At 48.7% G+C, this 23,797-nt stretch overlaps 1 protein-coding gene across 9 annotated transcripts in view; it reads right to left on the reverse strand.

Annotated features, from left to right (window-relative positions):
- Positions 1–23,797, reverse strand: part of SYNCRIP (synaptotagmin binding cytoplasmic RNA interacting protein) — a 232,325-nt gene that overhangs the window by 105,665 nt on the left and 102,863 nt on the right. The window lies entirely within an intron of this gene.

Consider the following 23,797-nt stretch of genomic DNA (forward strand, 5'->3'; position numbering starts at 1 on the left):
AGCATTGTCTAGTGGTAGGCTTCCTAGAAGCTTCTAAAACGTCTCTTACAGATTGAGAAAACTGAAGAGGGGTTATGTTGAGAGGTACCAAGTTGTCAGGTGTAGAGACTGCAGGTTGGGATGAAGCAGAAATCCTTGACTCTGTGTAAGCAGAGAAGGAAAAACTGGTAGAATGTATGGCTCCCTGCTGCTGAGTTGAAGTAGAAGGGAGTACTAAGGTTGTCTTGGCCACAGAGGAGAATCACGGTGGAATTGATCGTTCTTTAACTTGACCAGAGTCTTGGGAATGGAGGGAATGCATAGAGAAAGAGATTTGTCCATTCAAGAAAAAAAGCATCTGCCTCGAGGCGATGAGAAGAGTATATCCTGGAGCAGAACTGAGGCAGTTTGTAGTTGTGGGGAGCTGCAAAAAGATCTATCTGAGGCGTTCCCCACTGTGAAAAAATGTGATGAAGAGGCAAGGAATGGAGTGTCCATTCGTGAGGTTGCAGAAGACGACTCAAGTTGTCCACTAAGCAATTGTTCGTCCCTTGAATGTAGACAGCTTTGAGGAAGGTGTTGTGGCGGATTGCCCAGTCCCAAACCTTCAGAGCTTCTTGACAAAGGGAGGCAGATCCCATCCCTCCCTGTTTGTTGACATAATACATGGCGACTTGGTTGTCCGTCCAAATGAGGACTACTTGGTCGTGAAGAAGATGTTGAAAAGCGCCGAGAGTTTTGAGGATCGCTCTGAGTTCCAACAGATTGATATGACACTGACGATCCGTACTGGTCCAGAGGCCTTGAGTATGGAGACCATCAAGATGAGTGCCCCAAGCGTAGGTCGAAGAGTCTGTCGTGACGAACTTCTGATGGGGGGGTGTTTGACAAAGCAAGCCTCTGGAAAGATTGGAAGAGAGCATCCACCAACGGAGAGACTGCTTCAATGAAGGATATATGTTGAGAAAGAGGGTTGCAAACTTGCATCCATTGAGATGCCAGGGTCCACTGAGGAATTCTAAGATGAAGTCTAGCAAAAGGAGTCACGTGTACTGTGACCCAGAAGTACCATCATGTGTCTTGCTGGGATGGAAGAGCGGGAAGACACTGTATGACAGAGGTGAAGAAGAGCTTCCAGTCGTTGTTGTGGAAGGAATGCTCCGAGTTGGACAGTATCCAGAACAGCTCCAATGAATTGTAGATTCTGTGAAGGCTGATGTTCAGATTTGGGAAAGTTGATTTCGAATCCCAAACTTTGTAGGAACCAGGTAGTCCGTTGGGTCGCTACAATAACCCCCTTGAGATGTGGAATCTTTGATGAGCCAGTCGTCGAGGTCCTCAAGACCATGATTCCTTAGAGCTGCTGCTACCACTACCAGGCACTTGGTGAACACTATGGGAGACGAGGCCAGGCCAAAGGGTAGTACTCTGTATTGATAATGCAGATTCCCCACCCGAAATCTGAGATATTGACGGGAGACGGGAGGCAGGATGAATGGGGATATGAGTGTAGGCCTCCTTGATATCCAGAGAGCATAACCAGTAGTTCTACTCGAGAAGGGGATAAAGGGATGCCAGGGACAACATTCAAAACTTTTCTTTGACTAGAAATTTGTTGACTAGTAATGGAAATAAAATCCCCTGTTCTGCTGTTCCAAGGGAACTGGTTCGATGGCATGGAGACGAAGCAGAGCTTGAGCTTCCTATGAAGGGCGGTCTGGGATGGATTGGAAGGATACTCTCATGGAGGAAGCTCCAGTGGAACCTGAGAGAAAAGAAGTATCCTTCCCTGATGATGGTAGTACCCAGAGGTCAGATGTAATTGTCGTCCATCGATGGTAAAAAAGATGGAGACGACCTCCTATAGGGGGAATAGAAGGCAGAGTCAGAACGGTGGAGGTTATGCTCTGTTTTAAACAGTCAAAAAGGCTGAGTAGCCTTAGGTGCAGCAGAAGGTTAAGGTTTTTGTTGCTTCAGAGGCTGCTGTTTTTTAAGAGGAGGGCGATTATAAGGAGCCGACCTCGGAGCAAAACGCCACTGATAGATAGGAGCAGGGAGTATAGGCTTGGCAGGAGCTGGCTTTGACTTAGGTCTGACAATAGAAGCAAGGAAAAATTATGTTCTTACCTGTTAATTTTCTTTCCCTTAGACGCAGCAGATGAATCCAGAGACCAATGGGATAGCTCACATCTACCAGCAGGCGGAGATAGAGAAACTGATTAACAGGTGGTCCTATTGGCTGGCACTCCTATTGTTTATCCAGTATAGCTCCTTGCCCAAGCATCCGTAACCATCAATAGGCATAGCATGTAAAAAACTTCTTTCCCATAACAAATCTCAAAATGCAATAATACAGAAAACAACCTGCCATAATAACAAACTGCGAAAGTTGCAAAAGAAAAAAACCGAGAGACAATATCCAGAAAGGGTGGGGCTCTGGATTCATCTGCTGCGTCTAAGGGAAAGAAAATTTAACAGGTAAGAACATAATTTTTCCTTCCCTAGCAACAGCAGCAGATGAATCCAGAGACCAATGGGATGTAGCAAAGCAATCCTCAATCTGGGTGGGAAGCAAACGCCGCCTCCGCAACAACCGAAGCACAAAACGCCCCTACCGCATGCGCCCCCACATACAAGCAGAAATGCGGAGAAAAAGCACTCTCGGAAGACCAATTAGCCGCGAGACAAATCTCCTCCAAGGAAAAAATCTCTGGGCCGAGCCCAAGAAGTAGCCATCGCTCCGGCGGAATGGTCAAGAAGTTCTTTCGCCACCCGCTTCCCTGCCAGCAAGCAAGCATAAAGAATGTCCTCCTGGACTCATTGAGCGATGGAGGCTTCGGATGCCACCATACGTTTGAGGCGTCCCTTGAAGAATACAAAAAGGAGATATAAACAACTAAAAGTCGTTAGAAACCGAGCTCGCGGAGAACGCTACGTACGTATCAAAAAATGCAGTGAATAAAAGCACTGCTCCCAATTTCTCCTCCCAGGAAGAAGGAAGGAAAAGCGAGCATGACATAAAAGAAAGGATGACACCCCCCTAGAAAACCCCGCACTGCTCCTTGTGACCCTGGGCAAGTCACTCAGTCCTCCATAGCCCCAGGTATGTTAGTTAGATTGTGAGCCCACCGGGACAGATAGGGAAAATGCTTGAGTACCTGATTGTAAAACCGCTTAGATAACCTTGATAGGCGGTATATAAAATCCTAATAAACTTGAAACTTGAAATAGTGGTACCATCCGAACTGATACCCCATATTTCGGAAATTAGAAATAGGAATACCCGTTGAACAAGGCCTGCAACATAGAAAACTGCAGAGCTGAAGCCATGGCCACAAGAAACCCCATGTTCAACGGCACAGCCCTTTAGAGTCCCAAAAGACAAGGATGAAATGAAGCCTTCGGTAAACTGAGAAGAAGTACGTGAAGGTTGTACTTCAAACCGGGCTTTCTAAGAGGCGCATTAATATACCGCCCTCTGTGTAGGAACTGAACTACATGAAGCTGAGAAGTAAGCGAAGAGCAATATACCTAGCCTATGTAACAAGCCAAGAATGGCACTAGAAGCTGAAGGGAATTGAACGCTAAGCCCTCGGCAATACACTTGTGCCAAAAAGGAACTTTGCAGTGGTTCAAACGTTAAGAAGCACCCAAAAAAGGAAAGACCTCCAAAAGGAAGCGGAAGCCACAGGAGAAGACGTCCGTAGCACCTGGATAAGAGAAGAAACAACCTGCTTCGCATAACCCTTACACGTCAGCCAAGATTTTTCAAAAAACTAGGTCGTAATACTAAAGTAGTACAAATATCCATGTTGATCGGACCCTAGACAAACAAAGCCGTAGATACCAGGAAACTCCTTAGTCCGGCTGTCGAAAGACTCATCAAATCCACATAGTAAGGATGGCGCCGCCAATCCAGAGATTCTACAAATGATGTGCCCAGAAAGCGAGCTCGAGATGGCAAATCCAAGCCATCATCAGCCAGCGGAAAACACTGAAAAAGAGAAGGCAGAGGCGAGAAAGGAGCCATGCAGCTACCCCCTCTAACTCCCACTCCCTGGGCCCGCCGAAGAAGCTAGGAAGCTTAGAATTGAGAGACGAGGCCATGAGGTCTAGGTCAAGGAGATCTCATGTCCATAAAAGGAGCTAGAACGCCTGAGCCACAAATCTCAATATCCAGGATGCAGAAGATTACACTATTACTAACATGCACACTTTCCAGAGTGTACACAGCACTGTACACTGTAACATACAAGAAATGGGCCATGTTCAGATTCCGCGGAGAGAAAGTCTATCCAAACTCTTATCCTGATCCATAAAAGGATCTGCCAACAGAAGACGAAGATGAGAGTCCACCCATTGAAGAAGACCAACTTCACCTGCCAACTGAATACAACACCTACTACCCAAGCTGTAGAGAAATACCCCCATCCTAATACTGACCAAAAGGAACCTCAGCGGCAATCCGGAAGAATGATCTGAAGCTCCAGAAAGGTAACCTGACCCTGCTCAAGAGTAGAAGAATGAACAAGTACTGAGTTGCCTCTGAAGACCAGACTCCTGGAGCTGAGGATGGAAGCCACCGAGCCCCCCAACCCGACAGCCCGGGATGGTCGGTGGTCATGAGCTAGTTCAGCAAAGAACGAGGCATGCCTTGAAAAGAGAAATCGCGCTGAGCCATCAAATCATACAGAGTGATGCAGGAGGAACATACCAAATAATTGGAGCCCTGAGATACCGGGAACCACCTGAACAAAAGCGACTGCTGTAGCGTAAGAAGAGGAAAGCAAGCCGAAGTTCCCAGTGGAGTCAGCAATATGGATCCCAGAAACTGTACAGAATCCCATACGCTTGGTCATGGTAAGCGAAGAAGAATACCAATCTGAGACCGAGACCCCACGCCCAAGTCTCTGGAAAGAAACACATGTCTCTCCTATATGAATAAAAGCATTACCCCGATATACCTATAAATAGTACAGGAGAAAAGAGCGCTGTGCAAATTCGAAGATGCACGTGTAAACAACTGAGGAAAAGATACCACCCTTTTCATGTCAGTCAAATGGCCCGACTGGAAGTCGTCCGAATCAAGCAGGCAGTCAAGAAGAAATTAGATGAATCGCCTGGTAGCGCCAAAACGGTACCACCGCCCACGTGAAGCCCTGGGTAGTCAAAATGGTATGTGCCAAAACCGAAAGCGCTGCTCCAAGCGAGTCAGGCAAACCAAGTGCCGATTCGGAGTCCATAGAGAAAATGTAAATATACTCCCAGGTTGTCTGCAGAAATGTGTAACCCCGAGAAACTAATTCAGCAGAATGGGATCCAGCCTGCCCAATGCCCCCGTCTCAGGCACCATGCAGTAAGTGGAACAACGTCCTTTAGTTCCTGAAGAACTACAAGAACTGTCCTGAGGACCAGTAACACTGAAAAGGGAAACACAAAACATAGAGACTCCAAGAACGAACTGGAAACCTGAGGAGGATGCAAAGATGCAAGCATCCTGAAAAATCTTCACAGCCCCCTGCCCTGACATTATAGTGTCTTCTCCCTCTTGAGAAAGCCTGAAGAGTCACTGGAAGAAGTCAAGATCCCCTCAGAATGAAGTGCAGGTGGTCAGGGAATGGCAGGATGAGACTGTAGGATCTGCAAGAAGATTCTCCTAGGAAAAATCAAGTTTCACAATGTAAATAGGAATATACTGGAAACATGAAAACAGTACTAACCCCATGCAACATGAGCGAAATACATATGTCCTTTAAAGTGAATACGTACTAGACTCAATCAAGATGCTGCATATACCGCCCCGTGGAAAACAACAGCAGCCTTACAGGTATCAGACAAAGCTCACATCGCTAATGAGAGCTTCAGGGATGAGGCTAACAGCAACATAGCGCTTGATCCTCCGCGGGTTTGATAGAATAGGTAACTGGCTCCTGGTTAAAAGGAGCTGTACAGCCCTTCCTGTCTGGTCGGGTGGCCCGTCTAGCATGTGCCATGAGAAACCAGCGTGATAAGCATGGAAATCTGAAGTCCAGGCCCCCTTCAGAAATAGAGAAAGAGAGTCCTGGCCGCAGGAAGATGCGCAGTGACATTATGCCCATAGAGACAGCCCGAACTTGGAAACTGTTTGTACTAGCTTTAGGCATATATATCCTGTGCCACTACTAGACACATGCAGTAGAGAGTTGCGCGGGGACAGAAATCCCACCCGTCCCCGCTAAAGTCCCACCCGTCCCCACCCGTCCCCGTGAGGAATCCCACCCATCCCCACCCGTCCCCGTGAGGAATCCCTCCGTCCCCACCCGTCCCCGCGAGGAATCCCCTCCGTCCCCACCCGTCCCCGCGAGGAATCCCCTCCGTCCCCGCCCGTCCCTATAAACTTCAGAAATAGTTATTTCATTTAATTATGCTACTGAATTAAAGGCTCTGGTAGAAACCCATTTACAAATAAGCAAAAAGACTTTATTAATTTGAAAATATTAATTGGGAAGAATACATACTTTGCAAACGGGTTTCTACCAGAGCCTCTAATGTTTATAAATTTTTATCAACACAACTAATATACTATTTTATCCTGAAGCAAAATTAAAAAAAAGAAATATAATTCTTTTCCTACCTTTGTTGCCTGGTTTCTGCTTTCCTCATGTTCTCATTCAATTCCTTCCATCGACTGTCTCTCTTCCTTCTGCATCTTCCATTTGCTCTGTTACTGTGCCTCTCCCTTTCTTCCCCCTTCCAAATTGGTCTGGCACCCATCTTCTCTCCGCTCCCCCCATAGTCTGGCATCTGTCTTCTTCCCTGCCAGCGTCTTCTCCCTACTCTCTCTTCCCCATTTCCTTTCAGCGTCCTTCTCCCCCCATCTTCCCCATGTCCTGTCAGCGTCCTTCTCCCCCCTCTGTCTTCCCCATGTCCTTTCAGCGTCCTTCTCCCTCTCTGTCTTCCCCATGGCCTTTCAGCGTCCTTCTCCACCCCCCGTCTTCCCCATGTCCTTTCAGCGTCCTTCTCCACCCCTTTGTCTTCCCCATGTGCTTTCAGCATCCTTCTCCCCCCTCTGTCTTCCACAAGTGCTTTCAGAGTCCTTCCCCCCCCCCCCGCCCTTCCCATGGCCTTTCAGCTTCCTTCTCCACCCCTTTGTATTCCCCATGTGCTTTCAGCGTCCTTCTCCCTCCTCTGTCTTCAAGTGCTTTCAGAGTCCTTCCCCCCCCTCCCGTCTTCCCCATGGCCTTTCAGCGTCCTTCTCCACCCCTTTGTATTCCCCATGTGCTTTCAGCGTCCTTCTCCCTCCTCTGTCTTCAAGTGCTTTCAGAGTCCTTCCCCCCCCCCTCCCGTCTTCCCCATGGCCTTTCAGCGTCCTTCTCCCCCCTCCTTCTCTACCGCCCCGGGTGCAGCACAGCCGGCCAGGTCCCCTTACTTTTGTGGCACTTCCCCGACCGACCGACAACAGCCCCGGTCCGACAAACCTCCCTGCCCTTAACCGCGAATCTAAATTACCTTATTACAGCTGCTGTAAGAAGATAATTTAGATTCGCGGCTACAGAGCAGGGAGGATTGTCGGACCTGGGCTGTTGTCGGTCGGTCGGGGAAGTGCCACAAAAGTAAGGGGACCTGGCCAGCTGTGCTGCAACCGGGGCGGGGTGTGGTGGGGCGGGGCGGACCGCCCCCTCCCTTGGTAGCCATTCGAACCGCGAGGCTACTCTCCTCCTTACCTGCACTGCCTGCAGCACAGAGCCAAACGAAAATCTTCCCGACGTCAGCGCTGACGTCGGAGAAAGGGAGGGCTTTGTTTAAGCCCTCCCTCCCCTCCGACGTCAGCGCTGACGTCGGGAAGACTTCCGTTCGGCTCTGTGCTGCAAGCAGAGAAGGTAGGGAGAAGAAGAGCCGCGCGACTGAGTACATCCAGCCCCGCAGGAACCCCGCGACCCTCGGAGGCGTCCCCACGGGATCCCCGTGACCCTAGGGGGCGTCCCCACGGGATCCCCGTGACCCGAAGGGGGAACCCGCGGGATGCCCGCGGGTCCCGCGGGATTCCCGTCGTCCCCGTTCCCGTGCAGCTCTCTAACATGCAGCTCAGCACAGAGGCCCAAATAAGGACAGTTACCAACAGACAAAGGTTCAATCTGCAGCGACCCCAAGAGAGACAATGAGATACCTGTGTGAAATACAGGGCACTATCTTACTGCTGATCTCACTGTGCCGTGAGTTGCCGTATGTCGCCCCAGTCCAGAGACAAACCGAGACTGGGTGACCTAGCACAGGTCAGAGTCTCTCTGGTAAACCCCTTGAGTGCTAACCCCAGAGTCCGATTAAACAAGCAGCTTCCTTCAAGGGAGTACAGCAGGAACACAGACATAGACATATAAAGCTGCCCAAGCTTGTCCCAAAGCTGGTGAAACACATACAACTTGTCTGAACTGGAAAGGAGAGAAGCCCCGGCATACCAAAGTCAGCTGGAAACAAACTACCGGAACGCTGAAGCTCTCCCGCCATCGCCGGAGATCCAAGCGCACGCCTGATTCCCGCTGACACATGGCCGCTGCATCAACGCTCCTAGAAACATAGTCGGATTCGAGCCCCGCAAAATTTACTCTGCCACGGCTTGCATAGAAAGAAAATCAGACTCGGGGAATAACCAGAAGAACGGCCCACAGCGCCGGAAAAAACATGTCCCATCTCATGCGTGCTGCTATAAACCGGCACCTGCACAATCAGCTGCACATGGCCATGACAAACACCGATGAAAGAGAGCCTCAGAATAAACAGGACTACTGCTGCACTGAAACCCAACAATGAGAACAACTACGAGCATGAAATCGCATTGCTACTGCCGCGCTGTAACCAACAAGGAAACCAAGCACGTGCATGCAAAGGACGGGAAGTCCCGGCTCCCTCCACGGATTTCTAGTCATAAAACGTAGCCTTAATAAAATATCCATACCTTAAATGTACGATGACCGAACCCACAGTACTAAGACTCCCAAACAGAACCTGAAGTTCAAACAACTGTAAAAGCCAGACATACTCACAAGCCTGTTGTTAGGGCCAGATGAAGCCAGTTTGCAGCAAAAGCATGGCAGAATGTAGCAACTGAGGTCTCTCTTTTTTTTCTTTTTTCTTTTTTTTTACAGAGAAGGGAAAGAAGAAAAATATTGAGACCCAGTCAGACCCTCTATCACTGGAGGGAGGGTGAGGCAGGGACCTGGGAGGGCCCAGGTGTAACCCCTAAAGCCGGCACTGTTCAGCCGGACACCCCTGTCTCACTGAAGAGAAACCTCAACAGGAGAAACAGAATGGCAGTCTCACTGAAGAGAAACCTCAACAGGAGAAACAGAATGGCAGTCTCGCTGAAGAGAAACCTCAACAGGAGAAAATAAAGTTCCAGCCACATCCAGAATTCAGGAGCTAGTTGAATAGCGACTTTTTCCTACTGGGAGATAGAGAATACTGGATAAACAGGAGGAGTGCCAACCAATAGGACCACCTGTTAATCAGTTTCTCTATCTCCGCCTGCTGGTAGATGTCAGCTATCCCATTGGTCTCTGGATTCATCTGCTGCTGTTGCTAGGGAAAGGATTTTTCATGGTCAGACAATTTCTTGGTGGCTGCCTCGATAGATTCATCGATGAGGTCATGACTTCAAAAGGAATATTAGCTAAGCAGTCTTGAAGATTAGGGTCTATGTCAATGGTACGAAGCCAGGCAAGGCGACGCATAGCTTCAGAGCAAGCAGCTGCTCGGGCAGATAACTTGAAGGCATCATAAGATGACTGGAGGAGATGCAATCTGAGTTGAGATAAAGAAGCAAGGACTTCTTGAAATTCAAAGTGCTTTTGAGTATCCAAATAAGTCAAGAACTTTGGTAATAGAGAAATGAGAAATTCAAAATAAGTAATAAACTGAAAATTATAACTGAGGACTTTAGAGGACATCATGGCATTTTGATAGATGTGACGTCCAAATTTGCCCATCGTTTTTCCTTCCCTTCCAGGAGGAACGGTGGTATAAACCTTGGAAGGATGGGACCTCTACAAGGAGGACTCGACAAACAGGGATTGATGAGATAACTGAGAGTTGTCAAACCCTTTGCGATGCACAGTTTTATACCTAGAGTCCAATTTTCCTGGAACAGCTGGTATGGAAAAAGGTGTCTCCATGCATCGACCAAAAGTCTGATTTAAAAGCTTATGAAGCTTAAGTGACTCTGCCGGAGGTTGAGGAAGATGCATGACTTCTAGATACTCCTTAAGAGTATTTGGAGCCAGTATCTAATTGAAGATCCAAGTCCACAGCCATCTGACGAAGAAAAGATGAGAAAGATACCTGATCTGCCAATGCTTTGCCTTGAGTCGAGGTAGCCTGGGTCGAAGATGAAGCTTCGGCAGGAAAAAAGGCATGAAAGGAATATGGTGACTTGGATGAAGCAATTGAAACTGAGACATCCTCGAGGTCTGGCATTGGAGACCTCGAACGAAGAGTCGGTGGTCAAGTCAAAGTTGGGGTAGATCAAGGCTTAGTTGAAGAAGGTCTTTCTTTCTCGATCGTCGATAAGAACTGTGACTGGAAGCATATCTCGAAGATCGAGGAAACTTCACCTCGGAGAAAGAAGTAGCCGATGGTATCAAAGAATGTATAGGACTGGAGGCTGTAGATCGAAGCTCCAGAGGATTGGTGAAGGAACCTCGATGCACTCTCAAAGACTCTGCTCCTTGTATAGAGTGTGAGGATTCCTTCCGAGGCACTTGCAAAGATTCTGCTCCTTGCTGTACGTGCTTGGATGCCAGACCAGACACTCGCAGAGACTCTGCTCACTACAGAGTGTGTAAGCTCAGACTGAGGCAGGGGAAGCGGCTCGACCTCACGGGAGTCTGCTAAATGCCCAGGCTGAATAAGAGGAAGAAGCTTCAGTCTCATATTAGTAAGGGACTGAATGAATTACTTCTCCAACATGGTCTGGAAAGAAGTCGGCAAGGATGGATCCGCGTCTGAAACCGGACCACCTGCTTTGGCTGGAGGTTCCCTCGGGGTAGTGCAAGTGTGCTTCGACTTGGAAGTCTTAGGCACTTTAATCACTACCACTGGAACTGTCTACTGAGCTATCTGACCTGAGGAAACAGGGGAACATACAGCAGATGTTGTTGAAGAAAGAGCCGTTGCAAACGACGAAGATCTGATGAGGCTCGAGGTGGAAGCAGTAGAAGCAGGAGGAACCTCAGTAGGAGTCGAGGCCAAGGTCACCTTTGAAGTCGAGGGATCAGAAGAAGAATCCATCTCGAAGAGCTTGTCCACCAAAATACAATTGAAGGCTCGAGGCTGAAGCGTAGCACAGCTCAGGCACGACTTTGGATGATGTTTTGGCCCAAGGCACTTGAGGCAGCGACGGTGTGGGTCCGTAAGAGAAATCGCACGCTGGCACTTGCTATGCTTCTTGAAGCCCATGACAGACCGGGACATAGAAGTAAAAATAGCCGCCTCAAGATCGAAGCCCTCGGGCTGCGGCCGAACAGCCTGTCCCGGGAAACGGACGGAAGAGGAAAAATGTTTTGTTTTGTTTTAAACTGAAAAGGAAAGAAATAAAATAAGAACAGCGATTCGTGAGAAAAAAAAATACAAACCGCGGTTCAGAGAAGGCACAAAGTAACGAAATTAAACGCAGAGAGTCAAAGACGGAGTTCTCGGCTCCGCGGAAAATTGAGAACTAAGGAGACGCGCCCTGCGCTGGGCAGGAAGGCACTCGCGCAGGCGCGGTGCGGGCGACTCGAAACTTCGAGTTTCTTCAAACAAGTCTGCTTGTGAGGCGTCCGCATCCGGGCTCCGTCGATGACATCACCCATATGTGAGAATAGGCTGCCTGCTTGTCCTGGGATAAGTTAGGGTACCTACATGTCAAGTTTCATTAAAATTGAAGATGGTATGGTAGGGACCACTTGTACAGTTGACATGGACTGACCCTATTATAACTATAATATTTATGTTTTCAGACAAAGCAATGATATATTGATAGAAAGACATTTTATGTCAAGTTTGTTTTATTGAAGAAGAATAATAAATCAATACAGAAATAACAGTCTCCAATATATTTATTAAAATAAGGGGGAAGTCAGATTCCTTAGAACCCCACAGTGCTAAAACCACAAAAGAATAGGAAATCATTCTCCTGTTATCAATAATGATAAAAAGACATTTTATGTAAAAAAAAAAAAAAAAAATCCTGTATTTAATGATCAGGAGAAAATTTCTCTAGCCGGGAAGTTACCTGAAGACTGATAGCAGCAAGAAAAAGCAGCAGTTCCTTACGAATGCCTAGATAGGGAGGAAGCCTGTAAGCTTGAAGGTGTTACTAAAGGATTCCTACAGGGTAGCAGGGAGCCTAGAGAAATTCAAACTCTGATCTGCCGGATGCAGACTGGAAAGCACAGTTACTTACCGTAAAGCACAGTTACTTACCGTAACAGGTGTTATCCAGGGACAGCAGGCAGATATTCTTGACTGATGGGTGACGGCACCGACGGAGCCCCGGTACGGACAATTTTAGAGTGATTGCACTCTAAGAACTTTAGAAAGTTCTAGCTAGGCCGCACCGCGCGTGCGCGAGTGCCTTCCCGCCCGACAGAGGCGCGCGGTCCCCAGTTAGGATAAGCCAGCTAAGAAGCCAACCCGGGGAGGTGGGAGGGACGCAAGAATATCTGCCTGCTGTCCCTGGATAACACCTGTTACGGTAAGTAACTGTGCTTTATCCCAGGACAAGCAGGCAGCATATTCTTGACTGATGGGTGACCTCCAAGCTAACAAAAAGAGGGATGGAGGGAAGGTTGGCCATTAGGAGAATAAATTTTGTAAAACAGATTGGCCGAAGTGTCCATCCCGCCTGGAGAATGCATCCAGACAATAGTGAGATGTGAAAGTATGAACTGAGGACCAAGTAGCAGCTTTGCAGATTTCCTCAATAGGAGTGGAACGGAGGAAAGCTACAGACGCTGCCATAGCTCTAATTTTGTGGCCCGTGACAGAACCCTCCAGTGTCAGGCCCGACTGAGCATAACAAAAAGAAACGCAAGCAGCAAGCCAATTGGATAGAGTGCGTTTAGATACAGGGTGACCCAACTTGTTAGGATCAAAGGACAAAAACAGTTGAGGAGATGATCTGTGAGGTTTGGTGCGATCAAGATAGTAAGCCAGAGCACATTTACAATCCAAGGTATGCAAAGCCTGTTCACCTGGATTAGAATGAGGCTTTGGGAAAAAAACAGGAAGAACGATGGATTGATTAAGGTGAAACTCAGACACAACCTTAGGAAGGAATTTTGGATGTGTACGAAGGACAACCTTATCATGGTGAAAAACAGTGAAAGGTGGATCAGCCACCAGTGCATGGAGCTCACTGACCCTCCTGGCAGAAGTGAGAGCTATCAGAAAGACCACTTTCCAAGTTAGAAATTTAAAATGCGTTGTGGCCAGAGGCTCGAAAGGAGGCTTCATTAACGCAGAAAGAACCACATTAAGATCCCATACAACAGGAGGGGCCTTAAGAGGTGGTTTTACATTGAAAAGGCCTTTCATGAACCTTGAGACTAAGGGATGAGCTGAGAGGGGTTTTCCATGGATCGGCTCATGAAAAGCTGCAATGGCACTAAGATGGACCCTTATCGAAGAGGATTTAAGACCAGAGCCAGATAAGGACAAAAGATAGTCCAACACCAATCCCACTGCTGTAGATATGGGATTATGGTGATGTAACAGGCACCAGGAAGAAAACCGAGACCACTTCTGCTGGTAACATTGAAGAGTAGACGGTTTCCTGGAGGCATCAATAATAGAACGGACAGGCTGAGAAAGGAGAGCATGAGGTGAAGTCAGCCCGAGAGATACCAAGCTGTCAGGTGCAGAGACTGTAAGTTGGGATGAAGAAGCGTTTGCTGATTCTGTGTAAGTAGTGAAGGAAACAGAGGAAGAGGTATGGGTTCCCTGGAACTGAGTTGAAGTAGAAGGGAAAACCAATGCTGTCTGGGCCACCGTGGAGCGATGAGGATCATGGTGGCTTGTTCCCTCTTGAGCTTGAATAAGGTGCGCAGCATGAGCGGAAGAGGAGGAAATGCATAAAGGAAGAGATTGGTCCAATCCAGAAGAAATGCATCGGGTTCCAGACGGTGAGGAGAGTAAAGTCTGGAGCAAAACAGGGGCAGTTGATGGTTGTGGGGAGCTGCAAAAAGATCCACCTGAGGAGTGCCCCATTGAGAGAAAATGAACTGGAGAGTCGAGGGGTTGAGAGTCCATTTGTGAGGTTGAAGAATTCTGCTGAGATTGTCTGCTAAGCAATTCTGTTCCCCTTGGATGTAGACTGCTTTCAGGAATAGGTGACGAGCAGTCGCCCATGTCCAAATCCTTTGAGCTTCCTGACATAAAGGACGGGATCCCGTCCCTCCTTGTTTGTTGAGGTAATACATTGCAACTTGGTTGTCTGTGCAAATGAGAAGAACCTGAGGAAAGAGGAGATGTTGAAAAGCTTTGAGGGCGTAAAAAATCGCTCTGAGTTCCAGGAAATTGATGTGGTGCTTCTTTTCCTGGGTGGTCCAAAACCCCTGAGTTTGGAACTCGTTCAAGTGAGCTCCCCATGCATAGGGGGAGGAATCCGTGGTGATGACTAGTTGATGAGGAGGTAGATGGAACAGTAGACCTCTGGATAGATTTGATGAGTTCAACCACCAAAGAAGCGACTGTCGAAGAGACGAGGTCACAGATATGTGTTGTGAACAAGGATCCGTCGCTTGTGACCACTGAGTCGCTAGGGTCCATTGAGGAGTACGCAGGTGGAGACGTGCGAAGGGGGTGACATGCACTGTGGATGCCATGTGCCCCAAAAGTACCATCATTTGATTTGCAGAGATGGAAGTTTTCTGGAACACCTGCTGACAGAGATGAAGGATGGTGTGAAGGCGGTTTGGAGGAAGAAACGCCCTCATCTGAACAGTATCCAGAATGGCTCCAATGAATTGAAGTCGCTGAGTTGGAATGAGGTGTGACTTGGGTAGATTGATCTCGAACCCCAACAGTCGAAGGAAGGAAATGGTCTGATTGGTGGCTATGTGAACGGACTGAGGAGAAGGAGCCTTGATGAGCCAGTCGTCCAGATAAGGGAAGACTTGAAAATTGTGGGAGCGGAGATAAGCTGCGACCACAATCAGACATTTGGTGAATACCCTGGGAGAGGAGGCTAAGCCGAAGGGTAGCACCTTGTATTGGTAATGATGTTGGTTGACAAGAAAGCGAAGGTATTGTCTGGACATCAGATGAATTGGAATGTGAGTATACGCCTCCTTGAGATCGAGGGAACATAGCCAGTCTTCCTGAGAGAGAAGAGGGTATAGGGTGGCAAGAGATAACATCTTGAACTTCTCCTTGACCAGACATTTGTTGAGATCTCTTAGATCTAATATTGGTCTGAGATCTCCGGTTTTTTTGGGTACAAGAAAGTACCGGGAATAAAATCCCAGGCCTTGCTGGTCTAGAGGAACTGGTTCGATGGCATTGAGAAGGAGGAGGGATTGAACCTCCTGACCGAGAAGGAGGGACTGAGCCTTGTTGGAAGCAGACTCTTTTGGTAGACTTAACGGTGGAGGAGTCTGAAAGTTCAGGGCATATCCGTGAGCGATGATAGCAAGTACCCACTGGTCGGAGGTAATTGCTTCCCATCGAGACAGAAAAACCTGTAGTCGACCTCCTATGGGCTGAGGTAGAAGGCATGAGGGAGGAAGACTGGCAATGTTCTCGAGAAGAGAGTCAAAAGGGCTGTGTAGACTTAGGTTGAACAGCCGGTTTTACAGCAGGCTGTTGTTGTTGACGAGCCTGTTGCTGCTGTTGACGCTGCCTGCGAGGTTGAGGAGGATGAGTCTGAGCCGGGCGAGCAGAAAACCTTCTTTGATAAGAAGGTTGTTGCCTGAATGGACGAGGAGGAGGAGGTTTCTTCTTGTTTTTCAACAAGGTGTCGCACCTAGTCTCATGCGCGGAGAGCTTTTGTGTGGCGGTATCCATGGACTCCCCAAACAGCTCATCCCCCAGGCAAGGCGCATTGGCCAGTCGGTCCTGATGGTTTACATCCAGTTCTGAGACCCGTAGCCATGCCAACCTTCTCATTGCTACAGAAATAGCAGTGACCCGTGACGTCAGTTCAAAAGTATCATAAATGGAACGGACCATAAACTTCCTGAGTTGCAAAAGACTAGAAGTATATTGCTGAAAAGCAGGAAGTTTACGGTCCGGAATGTACTTCTGAAAAGAGGTCACCTGTTGAATGAGATGCTTCAGGTAAAACGAGAAGTGGAATGCGTAATTACCTGAACGGTTGGCCAGCATGGCGTTTTGGTAAAGGCGCTTTCCAAATTTATCCATGGCCTTTCCCTCTCTGCCAGGAGGGACAGAGGCGTAAACACTGGCACCTACAGACTTCTTCAGGGTTGATTCCACCAACAAGGATTCATGGGGAAGTTGTTGCTTGTCGAATCCTGGGATTGGAATGACTTTATAAAGAGATTCCAATTTTCTTGGGGCTCCCGGGATGGTTAAGGGAGTTTCCAAGTTCTTATAGAAAGTTTCCCTCAAGATATCATAGAGGGGCAACTTTAAGAACTCCTTAGGAGGATGATCAAAGTCCAAGGCATCTAAGAATGCCTTGGACTTTTTAGAATCAGACTCCAAAGGAATTGAAAGGGTGTCTGACATTTCCCTTAAAAATTTGGTAAATGAGGAGTGCTCTGGCTTAGTAGAAGGGTCTTGCACCGATAGATCCTCCTCTTCAGATGAATAATCTTCCTCGGTACCGAGGTGATCATCCGAGTCATCCCACAAGTCAGGGTCCCGTACCGATTGGAGACGGCCCTGAGAAAGTGGAGTCGAGGTGCCAACATGTTTAGTCTTGCGTACCGATTTCCCCGAACGGTTGGAGACGGTACCAGGGGAGTGTAGAACGGTACGGGGTTCAGAGAACGGTACCGGTTCAGAAGTGTCCGGAGCAGAACGTCGTTTCGGTTCCGCTGATAGAATAGGCATGGACATGGATTTGTGCGGTGCCGACAAAGTCGATGTCAATAAAAGGGGTTGATCGACGGTCGGCACCGAAGGCTCATTGGGTACCGACACTGGAGGATTCGGTGTCAACAGAGCCGGGAGCAATTGTTGTAGTTGCTGCTTAAGTTGGGCCTGGAGGATAGAGGCAATGCGCTCATCCAACGTAGGTCCCGATTGCACCGGTACCGGTCTTTTCTTGCTCGGTACCTTCGGTGCCGCTCGACGCTCGGGTGAAGTCGATGCCGATGACGAGGCAGTGACTTCAATGGGAGCGGAGCGTTTACGGGGCCGGCGCTCAGTCTGCAGGACTTGGCTCACTGCATGCTCGACTGGTGGCCCTAGGACAGTAGGGGAAGGCTTCTTAGCCGGCTTACCTACAGGGATCGACGTCGGCGATGTATCTGTCGGTGCCGAGACAGTCGGTGTCGATTTGGAGGAAGTTGCCGATGTCGATACTGGTGCAACTTCCATGTCGGTGCCGAACAGAATTCGTTGCTGAATCTGTCGGTTTTTTTAAGTTCTTTTTTGTAAAGAACTACAGCGGGTGCAGGTGTCAGCCCTATGGTCCGGACCCAGACACTGAAGGCACCACTTGTGCGGGTCGGAGAGGGATATAGGGCGCGCACACCGCTGACACTTTTTGAAACCCGGTGACGGGGGCATGAAGGGAAAAACCGCTGTAGCAAAATCGAAGCCGGAGGCTTCGATGGTGCCAACAGGCCCCGCCGGGGTAGTCAATAAAAAAAATAAAAAAATAAAACAATTTTTTTTTTTTTTTTTTCACAAACGTTAAAAGAACAAGAAAGAAATAAAATGAAGAGAAAAATACGCGCAAGCGGGAAGGCAAGTGAACAGTTTAGAAAAAAACTTCCAACAGCCGTTGGAAACACGCGTCTTCTTAGCTCCGCGGAATTATGAAAACTGGGGACCGCGCGCCTCTGTCGGGCGGGAAGGCACTCGCGCACGCGCGGTGCGGCCTAGCTAGAACTTTCTAAAGTTCTTAGAGTGCAATCACTCTAAAATTGTCCGTACCGGGGCTCCGTCGGTGCCGTCACCCATCAGTCAAGAATATGCTGCCTGCTTGTCCTGGGATAACACCTGTTACGGTAAGTAACTTTGCTTTATCCCAGGACAAGCAGGCAGCATATTCTTGACTGATGGGTGACCTCCAAGCTAACAAAAAGAGGGATGGTGGGAAGGTTGGCCATTAGGAAAACAAATTTTGCAAAACAGATTGGCCGAAGTGTCCATCCCGTCTGGAGAATGCATCCAGACAATAATGAGATGTAAAAGTATGAACTGAGGACCAAGTAGCAGCCTTGCAGATTTCCTCAATAGGAGTGGAACGGAGGAAAGCTACAGATGCTGCCATAGCTCGAACTTTATGGGCCGTTACAGAACCTTCCAGTGATAGTCCGGTCTGAGCATAACAGAATGAAATGCACGCTGCCAGCCAATTAGACAATGTACGTTTAGAAACAGGACGCCCCAATTTCCTCCTCGCCGAGCAACGAGGTCGTGCGGCGAGGAGGAGAAGGAGGGGGCGGTCCGCCCCTCGAAGCCAAAGCTGGAAGGTCACCCTGGATGGTGGCAATCAGCCGAGGCCCCATGGTCTGCATGAGCTCCACGAACTGAGCCTCCAGGATGGACCGCAACGAAGCCGATATAGAGGGATCCGCACCAAAAGGGGGCCGCATTCCTTGGGTGCTGCGTGCTTCTGCTTGCCAGTCTTCGGCACCTTTAGCACCACTGGTGGAACAGTCGGGGTCGATACCTGCTCCGAGGAGACGGATGAAGGCACCGGCGCCGAAGTCGGGGCCGAAACCGGTGTGAACGATGCCGGCTTCAGGAGGCCCGAAGCAGCCGGGGAGGCAGAGGGCTTCGCCGAAGGAGTCGAAGCACCCGTCGATGTCGATGTCGAAGCTGCAGGATCCGATGAAGCTTCCATCTTGAACATGGACTCCCACAGCAGACAGCGACGCTTAAACGCTCTCGCCGTCAGAGTGGAGCAAGGCCGGCACGATTTCGGAAAGTGATCCGGTCCCAGACACTGTAAGCAGCGTCGATGAGGGTCTGTGAGCGAAATCGCGCGCTGGCACTTGCTACACTTTTTAAAACCGGTAATCGGCCGGGACATAGGCCGGAAAAGCTCCACCGCAAGGTCGAAGGCGCGGGGCCCCAGCCACGCGGCCGACCCGGTATCGGAAGGAAAAATTTTTTATTTATTTTTTTTTTTTAAAAAGAAATCAAAGAAAGAAATAAATGCACAGGAGAGCCAAAAGAACTCAACCCGCGGCAAAAAAGAAGGCAAAAAAGAGATTCAATGGGCGCAAATTGAAGATAGACTTCTCAGCTCCGCGGAAGAAAAAGAACTGAGGAGACACGCCCGGAGCATCGGGCGGAAAGGCACTGGCGCATGCGCGGTGCGGGCATCTCGAAACTTCTGAGTTTCTTCAAGCAAGACATGCTTGCAAGATGTCCGTATCGGGGCTCTGTCGGATGACGTCACCCACTAGTGAGAATACCTGCCTGCTTGTCCTGGGATAACAGAATGAAATGCACGCTGCCAGCCAATTAGACAATGTACGTTTAGAAACAGGCCCCAATTTATTCGGATCAAAGGATAGAAAGAGTTGGGGAGATGATCTGTGGGGCTTAGTACGCTCTAAATAGTAAGCTAGAGCCCGCTTACAGTCCAAAGTATGCAGAGCCTGTTCTCCAGAATGAGAGTGAGGTTTCGGAAAGAAGACAGGCAGAACAATGGATTGGTTGAGATGGAATTCCGAGACAACCTTAGGGAGAAACTTTGGATGTGTACGCAGAACCACCTTGTCATGATGAAAGACTGTAAAAGGTGGATCCGCAACTAGTGCATGTAGCTCATTGACCCTCCTGGCAGAGGTAAGGGCAATAAGGAAGAGCACTTTCCAAGTGAGGAACTTGAAAGGAGTTGTAGCCAGAGGTTCAAACGGAGGCTTCATTAAGGCGGAGAGAACCACATTGAGATCTCAGACTACAGGAGGGGCCTTAAGAGGTGGTTTCACATTGAAAAGACCCCACATGAATCTGGAAACCAAAGGATGAGCTGAGAGAAGTTTCCCATGAACTGGCTCATGAAAAGCAGCAATAGCACTGAGGTGGACTCTGATGGAAGTAGACTTGAGACCAGAGTCAGACAAAGAAAGAAGGTAATCCAACAAGGTCTCCACTGCCAGGGACGTAGGATTATGATGATGGAGAAGACACCAGGAAGAAAATCTTGTCCACTTCTGATGGTAACATTGCAGAGTGGCCGGTTTCCTGGAGGCATCCAGAATAGAACGAACGGGCTGAGACAACAGAGTATCACTTGAAGTCAGCCCGAGAGATACCAAGCTGTCAGGTGTAGAGACTGGAGGTTGGGATGTAGAAGGGTCTCCTGATGCTGTGTAAGTAGAGAAGGAAACAATGGAAGAAGAATAGGCTCCCTGGAACTGAGTTGAAGTAGAAGGGAGAATCAATGTTGCCTGGGCCACCGTGGAGCGAGGAGAATCATGGTGGCTTGTTCCCTCTTGAGCTTGAACAAGGTTCGCAACATGAGAGGAAGCGGAGGGAAAGCATACAGGAACAGATTGGACCAATCCAGGAGAAATGCATCCGCTGCCAGACGGTGAGGAGAGTAGAGTCTGGAGCAGAAGAGGGGCAGCTGGTGATTGTGAGGAGCTGCAAAGAGGTCTATCTGAGGAGTGCCCCACCGAGCGAAGATGGACTGTAGAGTTAAAGGATCGAGTGTCCACTCGTGAGGCTGGAGAATTCTGCTGAGCTTGTCCGCTAAGGAATTCTGTTCCCCCTGAATGTAGATAGCTTTCAGGAATAGTTGGTGATCTGTGGCCCAAGCCCAAATCTTCTGGGCTTCCTGGCACAAGAGGCGAGATCCTGTCCCACCCTGTTTGTTGATGTAGTACATCGCAACTTGATTGTCTGTGCACAGCAGGAGGACTTGAGGAAAGAGAAGATGTTGGAAGGCCTTGAGGGCATAAAACATTGCTCTGAGCTCCAGGAAATTGATGTGATGCTTCATTTCCTGGGCTGTCCAAAGCTCTTGAGTTTGGAATTCGTTCAAATGAGCTCCCCAGGCATAAGGGGAGGCGTCGGTGGTGATGACAAGTTGATGAGGAGGTAGATGGAACAGAAGACCTCTGGAGAGATTTGAGGATATTAACCACCATTGTAGAGACTGACGAAGAGATGATGTCACAGATATGTGTCGTGAGCACGGATCCGTCGCTTGGGACCACTGGGTAGCTAGGGTCCATTGAGGAGTGCGCAGATGAAGACGTGCGAAGGATGTGACATGAACTGTGGAGGCCATGTGACCCAAGAGTATCATCATTCGCTTGGCAGAGATGGAACTTTGCAGAAGTAGCTGTTGACATAGAGATTGAAGAGTTTGGAGATGGTTGGACAGCAGGAATGCTCTCATGAGAACTGTGTCCAGCACCGCTCCAATGGCAAAACCGACGAAAGAAAAGAAAAAAGAAAGTAATAATTTTTTTTTTTACAAGAAAATAATAAAAGAAAAAAAGGAAATACAATTTCATAACAGATTTCGCGAGCGGGAAGGCGTCAGGAAAAAATCTTTTCAACAGTCATTGAAAAGTGCGACTTCTTAGCTCCGCGGAAACTAAGAAACTGGGGACCGCGCGCCTCCGTCGGGCGGGAAGGCACTCGCGCGTGCGCGGTGCGGCCTGCTAGAACTTTCCAAGTTCTTAGAGTGCAATCACTCTAAAATTGTCCGTACCAGGGCTCCGTCGGTGCCGTCACCCATCAGTCAAGAATATGCTGCCTGCTTGTCCTGGGATAAAGAGATGTGGGGGTAGGGTGGGCTTTGAAAAGGGAAATTTTCTTTTTGCATTTCCTTTGTAAGCATTTACCTCCAAGAATTGCCTTTTGGAAAAGTCTATTAAAGAATTTCTGGGGAACTTAAGGAAGCCCAATAGACAGCTGGTGGGTTAGGGACAGTGCAGAGACTGCCCTGAAGAAACATGGAGCTAGATGCACGAACCAGGATAGTAAGACCGTGGGACAATCTGATCCGATTTTTGGTCAATTCTAAAAGAGCTATTGATGCAGTAGAATTTTTGCATGCAAATGATTCACGCAGAGGTTTGTCATAATCCCCGACTCTTCCGTTCGATTGATCGCTGTGAGAGCAACTCTCACAAATGCGCAGAGCCAGCAAGGGAAGCCCAAACAGCTGAGAGGCAGGGGAAGCCCAAAAGCAGTCTCTTGCAACTTAGGTGTTTGGGGCAGAAAACCTTTTTTTCTTTTCTTTTTTTAATGGGCATAGATGCTGTGTGTGTGTTACACAGGCACAATATCTGCCCCATTAACACCCCCCACTTGATGACGGACTTCCCCGATGAGCCAGCACCTGATCTTCCCCCCCCCCCCCTATTGTGGCAGCAAACATGGCAGGAGGGATGCCCATTTCCTCCCTCCCCCCTCGAGAAAAAATAACAGGAGAGATGCCCACTCCTTCCTGCCACTGGATGCTACCCCGAACACCCCCCTTCCCCCTGGGTACCTTTATCCGAAGTTGGAAACAGGTGGGAAGCATGATCCCTCCAGCTTAAGGCTCGTCAATCCAAAATGGCAGGGCTTCCCTCCTCGGTGCATCATGTGATACACAAGAAGGAGCCCACAGCCCTGATAGGCTCCGACGCCTAAGGCCAGTGAAGATGAAATTAATTTCTTGGATTTGCTCATTTGCATAGATCATAATCTTATCAACTTTATACAGAAAACCAACAGATCGAAATGCATACCTCCATTACTCCAGTAATCATAACCTCTCCCTCAAGAAGAATTTATTAAATTCACAATTTCTAAGACTAAAAAAAAAATTTGTACCAAATATTCAGATTTCGAAGAGAATGCTAATAAGATGGCCAAAAGGTTTAAACAATGTGGTTACCCCATGTCTTCCATTAATAGAGGATACCAGAAGGCATGTTTAAGACAGAGAGGAATTCCTTCAACCAACTATGGGCTAGATTCACTAAACCTTCCGATCTTGTCCCGACGATCGCAAAACTAGTTTTACGATCAATCCCCAACCACAACCTGATTCACTAAGCTGCTGCCAAATCAATATCCTACCCGATCTGAACCACCCATGCAAATGAGGGAAAATGGGTCCGGCGAATCTAGTAAACACTAAACCAGTATGGAAGATGTAAAGGTGAGGCCTCAATGGAGACAACCACAGCAACCAGTATCCTCACTCTTTGCTATCCTGTCACTGAATCCAAAGAGTGAGGATACTGGTTGCTGTGGTTGTCTCCAGAGGCTCTAGCCCACCCCCTGCTAGTGGGTCTGGCGGCTTCAGCTCACCGTCCCCCTTGCTTGCTAGTCCGGCAATTCCAGATGGCTTCTGTCCCTCACTGTCGCTGGCACACACCTTGCAGTGCGAGCTGATCTCTATACAGGCTTGCTCGATGCCAGTGCTTGCAGCCTTCCCTCTGCCAGGCTCTTCCTTATGGTGCAACTTCCTTTTTTCACAAAGACAGGAAGTTGCATCATAAGGAGGAGACCAGCAGAGGGAAGGCTGTGAGCATCTTCGAGCAAGCCTTTGTAGAGATCGGATCGCTCTACAAGGTGTGTGCCAGCAGCAGGGAGGGAGGGAAGCAGGCTGGAGCCACCAGACTAGTGAGCAAGGGGGAGGGTGGGCTGGAGTCGACAGACCCATGAGCATGGGGAGGGATGGTGGGATATCGGGGAGCTG

This window comes from Geotrypetes seraphini, chromosome 3, assembly GCF_902459505.1.
Source record: "Geotrypetes seraphini chromosome 3, aGeoSer1.1, whole genome shotgun sequence".
Lineage (NCBI taxonomy): Eukaryota > Metazoa > Chordata > Amphibia > Gymnophiona > Dermophiidae > Geotrypetes > Geotrypetes seraphini.